The 20,715-nt window shown below is 45.4% G+C and overlaps 1 long non-coding RNA gene across 1 annotated transcript in view; it reads left to right on the top strand.

The window, feature by feature from the left end:
- Window positions 1-15,955, top strand: part of LOC112579135 — a 35,277-nt gene extending 19,322 nt beyond the window's left edge. The window contains exons 4-7 of the long non-coding RNA XR_003103562.3: window positions 3,906-4,022; window positions 4,615-4,836; window positions 6,486-6,575; window positions 14,373-15,955. This is a non-coding gene — a long non-coding RNA (uncharacterized LOC112579135). The remainder of the gene's footprint in view (window positions 1-3,905; window positions 4,023-4,614; window positions 4,837-6,485; window positions 6,576-14,372) is intronic.
- The last annotated feature ends 4,760 nt before the right edge of the window (window positions 15,956-20,715 follow it).

The following is a 20,715-nucleotide window of genomic DNA, read 5'->3' as shown; positions in this document are numbered from 1 at the left end:
GGGCATTTTTTCATTTGAGGCTGTTGTTGGCACTATGGCCATAGGGTTATTCTCCTACACGTCTTGGTGAATATTCATAGCATGCCTGTGGGATGGAATTGCTGGGTCAGGGTATATATGCAAGTTTCAGCTGGGCTAGACATTGCTGAACCGTTTTGCAAAGCCTGTGTACCCGGGTACAGTCACTAGTGGGTTATTTTTAAGATGCAGGGAAGTCCAATCTCTTTATGAGTTTATGCTGCTGTGATAAGGGCTTCCCAGGCGGTGCCAGTGGTGAAGAATCCACCTGCAAATGCAGGAGACATAAGGGATGCGAGTTCAAACCCTGGGTTGGGAAGATCCCCTGGAGGAGGGCGTGGCAACCCACTCCAGTATTCTTGCCTTGAGAATCCCATGGACAGTGGAGCCTGGTGGGCTACAGTCCATGGGGTCACAAAGAGTCAGACACGACTGAAGCGACTTAGCACACACACATGCTGCCATGATATAAACCTCTATCTGCCCCCTAAGTGTTTAGTAATGCCTAGCACATCTCACTGATCACTAATATGAATGACAGGTGTTTTTGTTTTTAATAAAAATCAAAGAATGAGTTGAGGTTCATGGCAGGGCCAAGATGGTGTGAAACAGAAAATGGCACGTGTGAGATGGTGAGGGACCCGCACGCTGAGCTGACTGTGATGCCAGGAGCTTTGGCCCCGATGTGACAGTGTGAGGGCCAGCTTCCTCTGGGGACCTTGGAGAGTGCCTCAGGCTTGCACAGAGGGGTCCAGGCTGTGAGTCGCCAGGGCCAGAGGGACCCTACCTGACTTTCAGATCATGAAGAAGACAAGATCACACAGTCTCCCCTCTGTGACCTGAAGTAGGGGATGACTTGTGTGTGTAAAGTTTCCAGAACACAGAGCAAAGCTCTGTCCCTTTCCAGGTTTCAGTACATTAACACAGGTGCCCAGAGCCAATCAGGATGAGGTCCCCGCAGGACTAAGCAGAGGGACCCAGGAGCAGTGTCCTTCCAGGAAACTGCAAGAGGCGGCACCAGTGCGGAAGCCCCAGGACACGGCACCCTTGGCAATGATGCCAGAGTCCTCAAGATAGAACAGCCCTGGGGAAAGTGACTTCTGGGCCACACGACCAGGACCCTCCATAGGATGAGCTGGAGCAGGATGTGGGCAGAGTGGTGGGACTCCCAGCAGGGCCAGAGAGGGCTGTTGTGAGCTTCTAGAGACACTTGTGCAAAGCTCCCAGAAAAAAAGTTGAGAAACACCAGGCAGAAGGCTGGGTGCTCAGCCATGGTGGGCACCAGCCAAGAACATGTGGTTTGTTACTGTTTAAGTTCTGCCTCTGGGTGGCCGGGAAACCAGGGTACAGTCAATACTAGCAATGCCTGAGTTTATGTTTCTCTTTTTTTAATCCCATGTACTCCTAGTTTTGCAAACAAATATTTATCTCTTACATAAATCAATCTGGAGTGTTGTTTTCCCGATGTTTGTCAAAGTTCAGTCCCCAAACCCTGGCCTTTACTGCGGTCCTAGCTATGTTCCCCTGCCAACAGCAGCACAGCTACCCACTGGAGGCAGCAAAACAGGAAGGAAACAGGAAGGAAACAGGAAGCAGCAAAACAGGAAGGGGCGGGGTCAGAGGCTGCAAAGCCCCCCTTGAACTTTCCTACATGCTCAGCTGGTACCCGCAGGGGGGCCTGTGGTCTCCACTGGGGTCTTTCCTGCAGCTCTTCTGCCCTCTCCTCGTATATTCTGACTGACTCCCAGGCTGGCCTCTCTCCAGGCTCTTCCTTTCTTGAATTGCTCGCCTTCAGCAACCTTCACCTCAGCACCCTCCCTGTAGGCCATAGGCCCCTTCAGCCTCCATCATCTCCCAGAAGTGCTTCACTCTCGACTCTTGATGCTGGAAGTTCTACTCTCTCTGGTCATGGTCTCTCACCCTGCAAGGTTCTCATTCTCTTAATAATCACTGAAGAGTTAAAAAAACTAACCAAGGACTCTAGCCTCTTAACAAGCTCCCCAGCCCTCACACCACCTTCTCCCGGTCTATGAGTTTTCTCTTGCCTCTTGCTGCCTCTCCACCAAGCAGGACTCATCAGAGTGGGGGGTGGGGAGTGGTGGCAGGAGAAGTTTCCAAGAAGGGAGCACTGCCTGAAGACAGCAGAACACGCCCCGCCCTTTCTACCTCAGTGCCTTTGCACGGCTGTTTGCTCTGTGTTGCCCACACTTAACTCCTCTCCACTCAGCTAACCCTACTCAGTGGTTCAGATCTCAGTTCAAATAGCTCTTCCCTAGGGTCAGCCCACTCTGTCCTCTCATGGCCGGCTCTTGTCTCAAGGAGGCATGCCAGTTGTCGTGGCTTGCGTATGTGTGCAGGGACCAGGCTGCCACGTGCACTGCCACACTCATGGCACTAGCACAGTGCCTGTAGCATTGATGGATGAGCGGGCTGATGGGAGAACAGGCAGGAGGCAGCCAACGGTGCAGACACCAAAGGTGGTGTGACTCATGCTCGGGGAGCGCTGACCAGAGGCTCCTCAAGCCAGAGCACCCAATGTGATTGTACTTGGACATAGGACCTTTAAGGAAGTCATTAAGGTCAAATGAGGTCATACGAGTAAGCTCTAATTCAGCCTGACTGGTGTCCTTATAAGAAGAGGAAGGGATGCCAGGGATAGGCAGGCACAGAGGAAAGGCCACGTGAGGACACAGTGATAAGGCAGCCACCTGCAAGCCAGGGACAGGAGCTTCGGCAGAAACCAACCCTGCTGACACCTTGCCTTTGGACTTCTAGTCTCCAGGACTCTAAGAAAAGAAATGTCTGTTGTTTCAGCCACCCAGCCTGTGGTATTTTGTGATGGTGGCCTGGGCAGACTTAGTGACACAGTTATGATCCAACCTTCCATTAGAGTAACTTGCCTGCAGTGATATGGTGGTAGGTCTTAACAACTGGCCCTCCAGGGACAAATGACCTGATTTGTAGAATCTGCCAATTACTGCAGTGTCAATACTGCCCCTGCCGATTTCAAGCTGTCGGTGTCACGTCACTGATGTCAAGTTGGGAAGAGATGTGCATGCATGGCTCGAGCCCATCAGCGCCCTGGGGCTGGCTCCAGCGCATCGCTGTTTGTCAGCCAGTCCCTCCAGCAAATATTTATAGCAGCTCACTGTACGGCAGGATCTTGCTTTTTTTTTTTTTCTTTAGTAAACTAGGATATTACTAGCTTTCCTTTACTCTCATCCCAAACATAACACACAAGGGCACTGACATGCTCTATGCTTGCCTTCTTACAACAGGAGTGGCTTGAAAATAAAGCAATCCTTGCATTCAGCCAACAAAAGTCCATCTAGTCAAAGCTTTGGTTTTTCCAGTAGTCATGTATGGATGTGAGAGTTGGACTATAAAGAAAGCTGAATGCCGAAGATTTGATGCTTTTGAACTGTGGTGTTGGAGAAGACTCTTGAGAGTCCCTTGGACTGCAAGGAGATCCAATTAGTCCATCCTAAAGGAAATCAGTCCTGAATATTCATTGGAAGGACTGATGCTGAAGCTAAAACTCCAATACTTTGGTCACCTGATGCAAAGAGCTCACTCATTTGAAAAGACCCTGATACTGGGAAAGATTGAGGGCAGGAGGAGAAGGGGACGACAGAGGATGAGATGTTGGATGGCATCACTGACTCAATGGACATGGGTTTGGGTGGACTCTGGGAGTTGGTGATGGACAGGGAAGCCTGGTGCGCTGCAGTCCATGGGGTTGCAAAGAGTCGGATACGACTGAGTGACTGGAATGAACTGCATTCAGCTGTCCTTGACCCCTTGTCTTTCATGCTGGATCTGCCCAACACATTAGAGGAACGTGGGAACAGAGCAGAGCTGTACACTGTTGGCTGCTTTTGTTTCAGGACCAACCAACTCTCCCTGAGGACCACAAACACAAAAGATATTTCCCATCGGATCTGGGATCTGCCTTGTTCTCTCCTCCCACCCCACCTCATTCTTTCTTCACGCATGCAAACGAGGTAATTCCCAGAAATCTCTGCTTTCTTTCCTATTATTTACCTAGCACATTTTCACCTACCTGGGAAAATATGTGCTAATTTTACATCCATCATGGGTTTCACACCTCTCTCCAGAGCAGGTTTTAAGAGGTACTTGAAATGCATAACTGAGTATCATGGTTCCTTAGACACAAATTTGAATGATTAATTGGATCGTTTCCACTCCAGTTCGTGTTGTGCAGGCTCTGTCATCCTAAGCTCTTCCCCCTAATATTGCAGAATCTGCTTATCCAGTAGGGCTCCCAACTACAGTTCCATTTCCTTTTTCATGAACTCTGTCTGTAGTGGGTGATTATGAACAGAATTTGAAGAGAAAGAACCCCTTCCCCCACCTGAAGTTCTTCGTTCCTGTTTCCACTGCCTGTCCCCACTTTCTTAGGGAATGGGGCTCTGCCTTAGGCAGGCTGCCGGCTCCTTGACAAGGGACCTTGCACTTGCTTGAGCATTGCTTGCGGCTCCCAGCATGGTACCCCGTGATGTCCGCATGCCTGGTGGGGAGAAGCTCACCCTCAAACACACAGTCAGTGTTATTCTGCCTGTCTCCGTCCCACAGGGATTCCAGCGCGGTGACATTTGCGGCAGATACTGCTGAATTTGTTTCAGGAAGGTCTCCTTTGAATTTGGGGACCATCCCGAGGTGTGCTGGAATGGGTTCCTTCCAGCAGAGAAGAGCCGACTGCATGTATCTCCTCTCAGTTTCATGCTCGGTGACATCATGTTAGTAGCTTGCAAAAGGCCACGGAAGGAGGATTTACTCCAGGGAAATCAGTCAACGGTACGTATCATGGCTTTTTCTTTCTTTTTTCCCTGTAAGCACCCACTTACAACACACCACTGGAAATACTCCTTTAAAAGAAAGAAAGAAATCCCCTCACAGGAGCCAGCAGCCCGTGCAATTAAAATCTTCATCCCACCCTCCCTATCATTTTGCAAGCTCCCGCTACTAAAAGGGAGCAAAACAAATTCAAATTAAGCAACCTCTTTTAATGGGTTGTCTTTCTTTACAGTCCCCATCACTCACCTTCCCCTTGTCAGGAGAATCTGGTAGAATCTAGGGGTGCAAGATCCTGGTTCCCCTGCCATCTGATGTCCAGCTTCTTTTCTTTGCATTGACTTCTCTGTAGGTTTATTTCTAATAATTTCATGATCCAACAAGCAGTGCTCTCTGTTCTCAGTGGTTCCTGATTCCCCAGGAAGGATTGCCACTAATAGAGATTTCAGGGCCCAGCCTCCAAGACACTCTCCCTCAATGGCTCAGGGCCGGGCTCCAGAAATCTGTATTTTTAAGAAGTTCTCTGGATGACCCTGGGTTGAGTTGACATTTGGGAACCCCTACTGGGCTTCCCTGGAGGCTCAGTGGTAAAGAATCCACCTGCCAATGCAGGAGACACGAGTTCAAATCCATGGGTTGGGAAGATCCCCTGGAGGAGGAAATGGCAACCCACCCCAGTATTCTTGCCTGGAGAATCCCATGGACAGAGGAGCCTGGCGGGCTCCAGTCCATGAGATTGCAGAGTCCAGCACGACTTAGCAACTGAGCACAGCACACACAATAACGTCTGCGGGTACGCTGGGCTCCTCAGCAGCTCCTGAGAGCAGAGCAGGACTCACTCAGCCTGTTCTGTTTCCCCGGTCGACAGGCAAGTCTGGCCTGCTATCCTCCCATCCACACAACAGAGGGAGTCTTAGTGACTTTCCTGATTACCCAGGGACACAAAGGCTGGCTCTGAGGTACAGAGGGGGTGAACCAATGAACTGTGCCTCGTGAAAAGCTTAATTGCACATCATTTTCTAATTTGTCATCCAAATGAAGCACAGAGGGTGTCAGGTGAGCACATTGCTCTCCAAGTGACTCACTGTTACACCCCAACCCAGCACTGATGATAAGTGGGTGTCCCCTCCCTCCCCATGTTCCTCCTCCACCCCCCACCCCACCCCCCGCACCCCTAGGGACTCCCAAACTTCAGGATGCAAATGAATCACCCGGGAGCTTGTTAAAAGCCGGATCATGGGCCCCTGCCCAGGTTCCTGTTTTAGGACAGCCAGAGTGGACCTGGGAATCCCCTTGTTTAACAAGCTCCCCAGGTGAATTTATTTGACATGCAGCTTGTTTTATTTAAACCATAAAGGTTTTCAGGAAATGTTGGCTCTTAAGAGTATTATGGGAGAAGGCAATGGCACGCCACTCCGGTACTCTTGCCTGGAAAATCCCATGGACGGAGGAACCTGGTGGGCTGCTGTCCATGGGGTTGCTAAGAGTCGGATACAACTGAATGACTTAGCAGCAAGGGTATTATCTTCCCTTAAGGAATTCCTCTGGAGTAACAATGAATCAGCTTTTTCTTTAAAGCCCTTTTTATTTATTTATTTATTTATTTATTATTTTTTTTAAAGCCCTTTTTAAAAATAAATACTGTGTTTCAGAAATCCAACCATGCATTTCAGCCGAGGCGAGTTGAGTACTGCTGGGGGCCATCTGGCCAGCCACACTTCCACTCGGAGAACTGGTCTCTGGTGAGTGAGAAGGGAGCACCCCCAAGCGGGTGGGCTCCTCCTTCGAAGGGAGGAGGGCGGAGGGGACAGGCCGCCCTGGTTCTAACAGCTGGATGGAATGTCCCCCCACCAGGGTTAATCCGAGTGGTTTCTTTTTGTGAAGATAATCACCAAATTAAATGTTTTAATTACCGGAATTATATATGCATTTCTTCTGAGAAAAGAGCATCCTCTGGACACGACATCCACTTCCCAGAGGGTCAAGGGGCTTTGCTTAGAGGGGAGGGGAGTGTGTGAAGGAGTCCATTTTAATTTCATTATAGAACCGGCTTGAGAAATAAAGGCATAGATTGACATGTATTCCCAGCCAGCTGTGACTTAATGAGCTCAATTCAGAGCTTGGAAGCTGCTAGCCACATCCATATTAATATGTCTGTGGAAAAAAACAACAACAGAGAAAGTGACAAACTGCTATTCCTAGTATTGGAAATGAATTTTAAATGACGGTTAAAATGGCTAACGCGGGTGAGCCTGACTCTGAGGCAGCCCAGCTGGCTGCCCCACCGTGCCTGTCAATAACGCCCTTGCTGCAGAGGCAGACGTGGCTCTTGGAAGGAAGGAGTTGTTTTCAGCCCAGATCAGCAAACCCTGGGGCCTGGGGACAGGGTCTACGGCAGCCCCCTCCCAACCCTCACCCGAGGCTTTTTATCTTGAATTGTTTGTTGCATAACCATCTAAGTCATCAGGATCACAGAGTCTTTGTGATCCTGGTCTCCCAGTCAAGAGCACAGCAACATAATACAAATGTCTTGCTCGAACATTTCGAGATCCTAAAAATAAAAGGTGCTGGGTAAGCCTGCCGAGTTAATAAGCACAAGGGGAGAGGGAGGGTGTAGGTGGGGGAGGGCAAAGGAAATGCACCAGAGAAACCTCGGTTGGTGGATTTTGAAGTTCAACTGCAAAATAGCTACCTGGTTCCGTGAGAAGAGGGCCCCTGGGCTGCTGAACCATTCCTGTAGTACCACATGGGAGGGGGAAAGCCCCTTTTTCAGGTCTGGAGAGAGGGTGTGAGCACTCTCCTGGGTAGGTCTTTGCATTCCCTTGAACTTGAACTCTGCTGAGTTTTTGATGGTGGTGGTTGTGTGTGTGCATGACAGGGGAACAGTCAAGATTCAAAGCATAGCCTTTCGAATCAGACAAATCCTGCCTCTCTCACTTACAAAAGATTCAACTGGACCATCAGTCTTCATTTTTTTAAAATCTGGAAATGGGACTAAAATATTAATACCAATCCCATCGGGCGTTTTCGGATAATTAAATGAGAAAATACACGCTTAGACTCGATTTGGCAGAGGGTAAGCCCTGGATGATTCTTGCCACCATCTCTGACACACATCTCAGTGGCATGGAGTTTCCAGGTTATTCTTCATTTAAAAACAGCTCTCAGTTACTCCCCTGGTGATGCGGTGGCTGTTTTCACTTTCGTCTCAGGTTCAAAGGATTTGTTAACAAAATAAGCTACTCGTTATATACAAATAAATAACACAGATATTTATTAGAGAATTACCTAGTTTACTTTCAATATGCTAGGATTAAATGAAAAGTAGAAAGAGCAGAGGATACATCACCAAATTGGGTTTATGACCAACATCCAGACTTAATCAGCGCTGGGAATCCCGTGTCACAGCTCATCTGGAGTCCCAGTTGGGAAAGGGTCCCAGGCAGCACATCCGCTCTGCTGGTGAGACTTCACAGATTGCAGTTCAGGGGTTCCCACTTGTAATCCCAGGATGGACACAAACTGATATCATCATCAATCTGTGACCAAATTGCAAGCCTGTTTTCCTGTTAATGCTGTCTGTCTTGTATAAAACTTGGAATGTAGTGAAGCCTGGGGCTTGGTTGGCCAGGCCCCCTCCAGGGGCTCAACAACCTCAAGATTTCCCCCCATCCTATCTATGGCGCTGCAAGCCTTGCACTCACAGCAGGCAGTCACTCCCAGTCAGGACAGTGTCCAGCCAGGTTAGAAGCAAGGTCAGGGGCCTGCTGTGCATTGTATCTGAAGCCTAAACCAGACTATTCATTTAATTTCCCTAACAGTGGCTAAGACTCCACTCCACGTTCACAATGCAGGGGGGGCCTGGGTTCTATCCCTGGTCCAGGAACTAGATCTCACATGCTATAACTAAAATTTAGTTCATATGCCACAATTAAAGATTCTGCATGTGGCAACTGAGACCCAGCGCAACCAAATAAATATATATTTTTTTAAATCTTTCAGGGAAATCCCCTGGCAGGCCAGTGATTAAGATTCAAGCTTCCAATGCAGGGGCCTGGGTTCAATCCTTGGTCAGGAAACAAAGATCTCATATGCTATGGAACACGGTTAAAAAATAATAATAAGCTACTGTATATGGTGATTATGAGGATTTTTTAAAAAAGCAACAACACCCCCCCCACACACACATCTTTCAACACATGTTAAAGTGAAGTTGCTCAGTTGTGTCCGACTCTTTGAGACCCCATGGACTGTAACCTACCAGGTTCCACCATCCATGGGATTTTCCAGGTAAGAATACTGGAGTGGGTTGCCATTTCCTTCTCCAGGAGATCTTCCTGACCCAGGGATTGAACCCGGGTCTCCCACGTGGTAGGCAGATGCTGTACCATCTGAGCCACCACATGTTGCTGCTGCTGCTGCTGCTGCTGCTAAGTCGCTTCAGTCGTGTCCGACTCTGTGCGACCCCATAGACGGCAGCCCTCCAGGCTCCTCCGTCCCTGGGATTCTCTAGGCAAGAACACTGGAGGGGGTTGCCATTTCCTTCTCCAATGCATGAAAGTGAAAAGTGAAAGGGAAGTCGCTCAGTCATGTCCGACTCTAGCGACCCCATGGACTGCAGCCTACCAGGCTCCTTTGCCCATGGGATTTTCCAGGCAAGAGTACGGGAGTGGGTTGCCATTGCCAGGCACTTTGAAATCAGTGTTTCAACTCAATGCCTAGTCAAAAATCTCAGACAGCTGTGACACCTTCGGGAAAAAGGGCAAAATATTTCACTTCTGCTTTCACACAATGCTCATGGTTAAATCAAGATAAAAGATGCGACCCAGTGAGTCATTTCTAAAACCAGGAGAGGGGACTGTCACCATGATTGCTGACTAGAGTCTAAGCCCACTGGGAATAAAATGGGAATGGAAGAGACGTAGTCACCAGCACGAACAGCAAACCCCATTTTCTCCAGTAGATCACAGCCAGAAACCGAAAGGAATCGAGTAGTAGTCTACTGCCTTCATCAGGCCTCCGTTTCCTCATCTGTGACATGGTCACAATATCATCCGGCTCACAAAAGGATAATGTAAATTTAACAGGTGGTGTCTGCAAACAGGTGGTGTTTGCCATGTGCTTGAGACAGCACCATGAGCAAACAGCATGCACCACACGCTCACTCCTTCTCCAGCTAGGCGCAGGGACTCAGACCCTTCCATAGCCCTTAGGCCTGTCCAGTCCCTTGGGGACACCTAGGTTCAGCACTCATCCAAACCCTAGCACCGTGGACACTCTTAGTTGCCATCAGTTATGCGTTATATCTTCCCCCAAAACAGATTGAAGTTCTACCCCCAGTATTTCAGAATGTATTCTTAACTGGTGACAGGGTCTTTACAGAGATAATCAAGTTAAAATGAGCTCATTAGGGTGGGGCCTAATCCAGTCGGAGTGGTGTCATTATGCACATGGAAATTTGGACGCAGGGAGGATATGAAAACACATGTGAAGATGGAGGACCGGAGCGATGCATCTATAAACCAAGGATGACAGAGAGTGCTGGCAAACCATCAGAAGCTAGGGTGAGAGGAGGAAGGATTCCCCACAGGTTTCAGAGGGAGTGTAGCCCGGGCAAATCTTGATTTCAGACTTCTGGCTTCTAGAACTGTGACAGAATAAATTTCAGTTGTTTTAAGCCATCTGGCGGGACTTCCCTGGTGGCTCAGACGGTAAAGCGTCTGCCTACAATGCAGGAGACCCAGGTTCGATCCCTGTGTTGGGAAGATCCTCTGGAGGAGGAAATGGCAACCCACTCTAGTACTCTTGCCTGGAGAATCCAGTGGACAGAGAAGCCTGGTGGGCTACAGTCCGTGGGGTCGCAAAGAGTTGGAATGACTGAGCGACTTTCACTCACTCACTCAACACCGTAGTGAGTTGCATGATAATTGGCACTTTCAGATGGTAAATATACCGTGTTGTGCTCAGTTGTGTCCGACTCTTTGGGACCCTATGGACTGTAGCCCGCCAGGATCCTCTGTCCATGGGATTCTTTGGGCAAGAATACTGGAGTGGGTAGCTATGCCTTCTTCCAGGATATTGAACCTGCAGCTCTTGTGGCTCCTGCATTACAGGCAGATTCTTACCACTGAGCCACAGGGGAAGCCCAAGACATATTGTATTTATATTCATTTTAATATTTATTTAATATTAATATTAAATACATTAAAATCTATTCATTTTAACATTCATTATAGTTTTGGATGCTACTGGATTGGCTTTTATACTGACGATAAGAAATACTGGCAGTTGGAAGAAAATGTTAGTGATTCCATTTTTAAGACAAACATTTTCTATTACTTTTCTTTCAAGCTTTTAGATCAGTTTACTTGAAGGTTATCCTGGGGTTGCAAAGCAAGCGGCTAAAAGCTGTTAATGCTTGCCATCACACGTATATGGGATTCAGGATTTTATTGAGTTCATGTAACAGAAATATAACTCAGGATAAACTTGATGCTGAGGCCAGTCTAAAGCTAATTTTAAAAAATGGGTTTTTTAATTTATTTTTATTTTTGGCTGTCCTAGGTGTTCATTGAGTTAGACAAGGTTGTGGTCCTAGTGTGATTAGATTGACTAGTTTTCTGTGAGTATGGTTTCAGTGTGTCTGTGCTCTGATGCCCTCTTGCAACACCTACCGTCTTGATGAAAGTGAAAGTTGAGAGTGAAAAAGTTGGCTTAAAGCGCAACATTCAGAAAACGAAGATCATGGCATCCGGTCCCATCACTTCATGGGAAATAGGTGGGGAAACAGTGGAAACAGTGTCAGACTTTATTTTTGGGGGCTCCAAAATCACTGCAGATGGTGACTGCAGCCATGAAATTAAAAGGCGCTTACTCCTTGGAAGGAAAGTTATGACCAACCTAGATAACATATTCAAAAGCAGAGACATTACTTTGCCAACAAAGGTCCGTCTAGTCAAGGCTATGGTTTTTCCTGTGGTCATGTATGGATGTGAGAGTTGGACTGTAAAGAAGGCTGAGCACCGAAGAATTGATGTTTTTGAACTGTGGTGTTGGAGAAGACTCTTGAGAGTCCCTTGGACTGCAAGGAGATCCACCCAGTCCATTCTGAAGGAGATCAGCCCTGGGATTTCTTTGGAAGGAATGATGCTAAAGCTGAAACTCGAGTACTTTGGACACCTCATGTGAAGAGTTGACTCATTGGAAAAGACACTGATGCTGGGAGGGACTGGGGGCAAGAGGAGAAGGGGACGACAGAGGATGAGATGGCTGGATGGCATCACTGACTCGATGGACGTGAGTCTGAGTGAACTCCGGGAGTTAGTGATGGACAGGGAGGCCAGGCGTGCTTCGATTCATGGGGTCACAAAGAGTCGGACAAGACTGAGCGACTGAACTGAACTGAGGTGTTCATTGCTGTGCCTGGGCTTTCTCCAGTTGCAGCGACCATGAGCTGTTCTTTAGTTGTGATGTGCGGTCTTCTCACTGTGGTGGCTTCTCCTGTTGCAGGGGATGGGTTCCAGGGCACAGGGGCTCAGGAGTTGTGGCACACAGGCTTAGTTTCCCTGAGACATGAAGAATCTGCCCAGACTAGGGATGGACCCTGTGTATCCCCTGCATTGGCGGGTGGATTTTTAACCACTGGACCACCAGGGAAGTTCCCTAAATCTAACTTTAATTTGTATCTGAACAGCCTCATTTCCCTTGTGTGATTACCATAAGTGGTAAATATTGCCACTTGAAATTATGAAATAAATTTATATGGATAAAAATGGATTTATACCTATTGGAATTCAGTGTAAAGTTGCTTCTGAAAACAGATAAAAGATCTGGACACCACCATACCCGACTAGTACCACCAGCACAGATTGTTGCTGGATGAGTTGGACAGAGCTCATTTCCCACCCCTTGAGCTGCCCTGATCCTCTCTAACCTGTGAGCATGGATCAATTTTGGGATGGTTACTTCCAATCAAATGTGCAACCTGCTACAGAGCATCTCAAGAGGTGGGACGTCAGATGCTGTGTTGGAAGGAGACTCCACCGGCCACCCATTCTGCCTGCTCCCCGTAAACCTGCGCAGGGCTTCTGAAAAGTCTAATTCAGCCTGTGGCAGATGAAAGCGTCCTCCTGAAAATTCTCTGCTCTGATGTGGTTCTGAGGAAAACACAAGGACTTTTCTTATAGAAATCTTCAGTTTGATTGCAACTTTCTTCTCCTGGTGAGAAAGACAATGAATTGCATAGAAGTGAGTCTGCTTTATGGAATAGAGAACTTTTATTAGTGATGCATGTATCAACTTGATTGGAGGATTAATTTTTCTTTATAGAACTGGGTTTAAAAAAAGCTGATTTTCTTTATTACATGATTAATACATGTTCATTGCTGATAAATGAGAAAATTCAAGTAGCAAGAATAAGAAGTAAATGAAAATATTCATAATCTAAATACTTGGGGGAAACCACAGTTGACATTTTGGTATACATACTCTAAATCCAAGGTCAGCAAACTTTCTCTGTTAGGGATGAGACAGTAAATATTATAGGCTTTGCGGGCCAAGAAGTGGGCTTCCCAGATGGCTCAGCAGTAAAGAATTCGCCTGCCATCCAGGGGACTCAGGAGACGCGGGTTCAATCCCTGGGTCGGGAAGATTCCCTGGAGGAGGAAGTGGTAAATCACTCTGGTATTCTTGATAGAGAAATCCTGTGGACGGAGGAGCCTGGTAAGGCTACAATCCAAAGGATCTCCAAGAGTCAGACACAACTGAGCACAGCACAGGCCAAGAGGTAAAACTGAGAATATTATGTAGGCACTTACATTAGTACAACAGAGAATACCAACTGCCATAGAATTCTTACTGATAAAATTCAAAATATAATAATACAAACACTAATGATAAATGAGTTCAATTTTTTGTAATAAAGGTCTACTTACAGTAAGAATGGAATTTTTTGGGGTGAGGATCACATTTTGCTGAATTGGGGTTCAAAGTTATTGTTCCCACTAGTGGACACTGAAATCTCTTGAAACATTTATTGTTATTACTGATATGTAATGGAATTTCATGTATTTTATCTTGGAAAATGTCTTTTTACACAGCAAAGTACTACCAAATACCGATACCAGTTTTCAACCATGCAATTTTAATTGTGCATATTCATTGTTTGGAAGGCATTTTTAGAATTCTATTCCTTCTGTTTGTATTTGGATGGCTAAAAATTTCTTTCAGGTTTTCCATGAAATGGTATAGAAAAACCTGAAAGAGTTTTTTGGTCAACCCAATATTTGCCTTTGAGCACGTCATTGTCTTTCTTCCCTGGTGGCTCAGATAGTAAAGAATCTGCCTGCAATACGGGAGACCCAGTTTCGATCCCTGGGTTGGGGAGATCCCCTGGAGAAAGGAATGGCAACCCACTCCAGTATTCTTGCCTGGAAAATCCCAAGGACAGAGGAGCCTGGTGGGCCCCAATCTATGGGGTCGCAAAGAGTTGCACACAACTGAGCAACTAACACACGCACACTCATGTCTTTATAATGCAGATTAATCACTTCCAATTGAAGATAAGGTGGAAGCTCCTCAACTACAGAAAAGTGGATTCTGAAATATGGAAATTCCCTTTATACTTGCATGGAACTTCAAAAAATGCTGCTGAAACTACAGTATGAGCTGAGTATATAAATATATCCACTGAAAATTTGTGTGGGAATGGAGATCTCAATTATCACTTTAATTTTTAAAAGCACAGAAACTGTGTAAAGCAGTATGACATTACTTGTGATCCAAATGTTAGTTAGTTACCATCAAGATTATCTCATTACAGTACATAAGTTTTGTATATAAACACTATTTTGTCTTAATTTTAGATTGAATTCATTAAGCATTATCAAGTCTGCAATAGAAGTTAATTTTCAAAGCCATTCAGTGTTCAATAATCATGACTGCTTAATAAATAAATAAACAAACAAATGAAAATAATCAAGGGAAGTAGTTCTCACTCAGAAACATTTCAATCTTAGGTTCAAGTTCAAAAGTTGCAATAAAACTTTACAACTGCTAAGCCACAGAACTGTGGTAACGGCTGTGAGATACAGGATATTTAACTTCAGTTCATGACAAAAATTCACATAACCGACAATGGTTAAGTCCACAGCAATAAATAGCAGTATAGATTCAATAATACACGATAGATTCAAGTATTTTCTGCCAAGTACTCTTGATACATAATGTGGTAAAGAACCATAGGTTTTTAATACCCTCCATTTTCACAAGCTTGGTAGTTTTCTGACTGATACTTTCTTTTTCTGCTCCACACATATTTTTTTTTTACCACCATCAGTTGTTTGGTAGTCAGTACTAGTTAGTTAGAAGTTAAGAATTAGAGGCTAAAAAGAAACTGTAAAATACACTTTAAGGTCTATTCATGTAGTCTTATTGAAATTGGCATCATTCTGAAACATACAGGCAAAGATGAAAATATCTGACTACATAAAAAATTTAAGTTCCATTATATCAAAAGACCAAAGTCACCTATAAAAAGTAACACACCTACTAAAATGTTTGGGAAACAAACCAACAGTTGGTATGCTTATGATGCAAAGCACTCCACAAACCAAAGAGAAAAAGATGAATCTCCCCTTTGGCAAAGGCAATTCTACAAAAGAAAACTAAACATGTAAAAGGTATTTGACCTCACCAGCAACAGGAGAAATATAGGAAGTGAAGCAACAATAAAATATTCTCCTACTCCCTAACCCCATGACTAACACAGATGGAAAAAAGCAGTGTATTATTTTCCTATGACTGCTATAAAAAGTTGTCACAAACTCAGTTATTCAGTGGACTGAAATCAAAGTGCTGGCAGGGCCATACTCACTCTGGAGACTCAAGGGACAATCCACTCCTTGCCTCTTTGAGCTTCTGATGGCCATTGGCATTCCTGTGGCCACATGACTCCCATCTCTGCTCTCTGTCAAATATCCCTCTGTTTTTGTCTTATACAAACACTCATGGTGCCCACTTGGATAATTCAGAATAATCTCTCCATCTGCAAATCCTTAAGGTAATCATATCTGCACATACCTTTCTTCTATATAAGGTAAAGGCTAAGATGTTTCAGGGATTCAGACCTGATATTGTTTTGTTTGTTTTTAGAATATTTGTTTTTTCTATTTATTTATTTACAAATTTATTTGTTTATGGGCTTTTATGGACCACGGCCTTGTCTAACTCAATGAAACTAAGCCATGCCATGTGGGGCCACCCAAGACAGGCGGGTCATGGTGGAGAATTCTGACAGAATGTGGTCCACTGGAGAAGGGAATGGCAAACCACTTCGGTATTCTTGCCTTGAGATCCCCATGAACAGTATGAAAAGGCAAAAAGACAGGACACTGAAAGATGAACTCCCTAGGTCACTAGGTACCCAATATGCTACTGGAGATCAGTGGAGAAATAACTCCAGAAAGAATGAAGGGATGGAGCCAAAGCAAAAACAACACCCAGTTGTGGATATGACTGGTGATAGAAGCAAGGTCTGATGCTTTAAAGAGCAATATTGCATAGGAACCTGGAATGTCAGGTCCATGAATCAAGCAAACTGGAAGTGGTCAAACAAGAGATGGCAAGAGTGAATGTCAACATTCTAGGAATCAGCGAACTAAAATGGACTGGAATGGGTGAATCTAACTCAGATGACCATTGTATCTACTACTGTGGGCAAGAATCCCTTAGCAGAAATGGAGTAGCCATCATAGTCCACAAAAGAGTCCGAAATGCACTACTTGGATGCAGTCTCAAAAGCAACAGAATGATCTCTGTTGGTTTCCAAGGCAAACCATTCAATATCATGGTAATCCAAGTCTATGCCCCACCCAGTAACACTGAAGAGGCTGAAGTTGAATGGTTCTGTGAAGACCTACAAGAACTTTTAGAACTAACATCCAAAAAAGATGTCCTTTTCATTATAGGGGACTGGAATGCAAAAGTAGGAAGTCAAGAAACACCTGGAGTAATAGGCAAGTTTGGCCTTGGAGTACAAATGAAGCAGGGCAAAGGCTAATAGAGTTTTGCCAAGAGAACACACTGGTCATAGCAAACACCCTCTTCCAACAACACAAGAGAAGACTCTACACATGTACATCACCAGATGGCCAACACCGAAATCAGATTGATTATATTCTTTGCAGCCAAAGATGGAGAAGCTCTATATAGTCAGCAAAAACAACACAGGGAGCTGACTGTGGCTCAGATCATGAACTCCTTATTGCCAAATTCAGACTGAAATTGAAGAAAGTGGGGAAAACCACTAGGCCATTCAGGTATGACCTAAGTCAAATCCCTTATGATTATACAGTGGAAGTGAGAAATAGATTTAAGGGACTAGATCTGATAGAGTGCCTGATGAACTATGGACAGAGGTTCGTGACATTAAACAGGAGACAGGGATCAAAACCATCCCCAAGAAAAAGAAATGCAAAAAAGCAAAACGGCTGAGGAGGCCTTACAAATAGATATGAAAAGAAGAGAAGCAAAAATCAAAGGAGAAAAGGAAAGATATACCCATTTGAATCCAGAGTTCCAAAGAATAGCAAGAAGAGATAAGAAAGCCTTCCTCAGTGATCAATGCAAAGAAGTAGAGGAAAACAATAGAATGGGAAAGACTAGAGATCTCTTCAAGAAAATTAGAGATTCCAAGGGAATATTTCATGCAAAGATGGGCTCAATAGAGGACAGAAATGGTATGGACCTAACATAAGCAGAAGATATTAAGAAGAGGTGGCAAGAATACATGGAAGAACTTTACAAAAAAGATCTTCATGACCCAGATAATCATGATGGTGTGATCACTCACCTAGAGCCAGACATCCTGGAATGTGAAGTCAAGTGGGCCTTAGAAAGCATCACTACGAACAAAGCTAGTGGAGGTGATGGAATTCCAGTTGAGCTATTTCAAATCCTAAAAGATGATGCTGTGAAGGTGCTGCACTCAATATGCCAGCAAATTTGGAAAACTCAGCAGTGGCCACAGGACTGGAAAAGGTCAGTTTTCATTCCAATCCCAAAGAAAGGCAATGCCAAAGAATGCTCAAACTACCGCACAATTGCACTCATCTCACATGCTAGTAAAGTAATGCTCAAAATTCTCCAAGCCAGGCTTCAGCAACATGTGAACCGTGAACTTCCTGATGTTCAAGCTGGTTTTAGAAAAGGCAGAGGAACCAGAGATCAAATTGCCAACATCTGCTGGATCATCAAAAAAGCAAGAGAGTTCCAGAAAAACATCTATTTCTGCTTTATTGACTATGCCAAAGCCTTTGACTGTGTGGATCACAATGAACTGTGGAAAATTCTGAAAGAGATGGGAATACCAGACCACCTGACCTGCCTCTTTAGAAACCTGTATGCAGGTCAGGAAGCAACAGTTAGAACTGGACATGGAACAACAGACTGGTTCCAAATAGGAAAAGGAGTACGTCAAGACTGTATGTTGTCACCCTGCTTATTTAACTTATATGCGGAGTACATCGTGAGAAACGCTGGGCTGGATGAAGCACAAGCTGGAATCAAGATTGCCAGGAAAAATATCAATAACCTCATTTATGCAGATGACACCATCCTTATGGCAGAAAGTGAAGAAGAACTAAAGAGACTCTTAATGAAAGTGAAAGAAGAGAGTGAATAAATTGGCTTGAAGCTCAACATTCAGAAAACTAAGATCATGGCATCTGGTCCCATCACTTCATGGCAAATAGATGGGGAAACAGTGGCAGACTCTGGACTCCAAAATCACTGCAGATGGTGATTGCAGCCATGAAATTAAAAGGCACTTATTCCTTGGAAGGAAAGTTATGACCAACCTAGATAGCATATTCAAAAGCAGAGACATTACTTTGTCAACAAAGGTCCATCTAGTCAAGGCTAAGATTTTTCCAGTAGGCATGTATGGATGGGAGAGTTGGACTATAAAGAAAGCTGAGTGGCAAAGAATTGATGCTTTTGAACTGTGGTGTTGGAGAAGACTCTTGAGAGTCCCTTGGACTGCAAGGAGATCCAACCAGTCCATCCTAAAGGAGATTAGTCCTGGGTGTTCATTGGAAGGACTGATGTTGAAACTGAAACTCCAATACTTTGGCCACCTGATGTGAAGAGCTGCCTCATTTGAAAAGACCCTGATGTTGGGAAAGATTGATGGCAGGAGGAGAAGGGGACGATGGAGGATGAGGAGGTTGGATGGTGTCATCAACTTGATGGACATGAGTTTGGGTAAACTCTGGGAGTTGGTGATGGACAGGGAGGCATGGCGTGCTGTAGTTCATGGGGTCACAAAGAGTTGGACACAACTGAGCGACTGAACTGAACTGAACTGAATGGTAAAGAATCTGCCTGCCAATGCAGGAGATGTAAAAAATTCAGGTTTGATCCCTGGGTTAAGAAGATCCCCTGGAGGAGGAAATGGTAACCCACTCCAGTATTCTTGCCTGGAGAATTCCATGGACAGAGGAGCCTGGTGCGCTACATACAGTCCATGGGATTGCAAAGAGTTGGACACAACTGAGCTACTGAGCTCACAGATATAAGGTAACACTAAGAAGTTTCAGGGATTTGGACCTGATATTGTTTTGTTGTTTGTTTTAAAATTATTTAGTTGTTTATTCATTTATTTTAGTTGCACTGGGTCTTTTTTGCTGCATGAGGGCTTTCAAGCGAGGCTACGCCACAGTGCACCGGCTTTTCACTACAGTGGCTTCTCCTGTTACCAAGTACGGGGCTCTAGACACGTGGGTCTAGATGTCTCCAGTAGTTCCAGGGCTCTAGCCCAGTAGTTGAGGCGCATGTGTTTAGTTGCTTTGCAGCATGTAGAATCTTCCCAGACCAGGGACTGAACCTGTGTCCCCTGCATTGGCAGGTGGATTCCTATCCACCAGGGAAGTCCTTGGACTTCCCCTTATAAATGGTAATTATTGTTTACAGCCCCCTACAAGTGGTAATGCCCAGTAGCTACAAGGGTATTATGGAGAAATAGGTGCTCACTGCTATTGGGTACGAAATTGTTAACATATTTCTTTATGGCATATTAACCTTGGTTTGTTTCTCCAGATCCACTGTCGACTCTTCTCCATCCTTCTGTGTCCCTGGGGGCTGACTTGTGTGGACTGGCCTCTGGCTAGGTGGTGTTAGTTAGAGTCATGGGAAGGAGTTGGGAGGATGGGAAGAAAGTGAGGGTACTGTTTCTTTGGCTTCTGCAGCTGCCTGGGCTTGCTGCATCTCTGCACCAAGGCCGTACCCCCTATCACATCAGATCAGGTCACTCAGTCATGTCCGACTCTGCGATCCCTTGAATCGCAGCACGCCAGTCCTCCCTGTCCATCACCAACTCCCGGAGTTCACTCAGACTCACGTCCATCGAGTCAGTGATGCCATCCAGCCATCTCATCCTCTGTCGTCCCCTTCTCCTCTTGCCCCCAATCCCTCCCAGCATCAGAGTCTTTTCCAATGAGTCAACTCTTCACATGAGGTGACCAAACCACTGGAGTTTCAGCTTTAGCATCATTCCTTCCAAAGAAATCCCAGGGCTGATCTCCTTCAGAATGGACTGGGTGGATCTCCTTGCAGTCCAAGGGACTCTCAAGAGTCTTCTCCAACACCACAGTTCAAAAGCATTAATTCTTTGGTGCTCAGCCTTCTTCACAGTCCAACTCTCACATCCATACATGACCACAGGAAAAACCATAGCCTTGACTAGACAAACCTTTGTTGGCAAAGTAATGTCTCTGCTTTTGAATATGCTATCTAGGTTGGTCATAACTTTCCTTCCAAGCAGTAAGCATCTTTTAATTTCGTGGCTGCAGTCACCATCTGCAGTGATTTTGGAGCCCCCAAAAA

Source organism: Bubalus bubalis, chromosome 15 (assembly GCF_019923935.1).
Source record: "Bubalus bubalis isolate 160015118507 breed Murrah chromosome 15, NDDB_SH_1, whole genome shotgun sequence".
Classification (NCBI taxonomy): Eukaryota; Metazoa; Chordata; class Mammalia; order Artiodactyla; family Bovidae; genus Bubalus; species Bubalus bubalis.
This window is presented reverse-complemented; position numbering and strand designations above follow the sequence as displayed.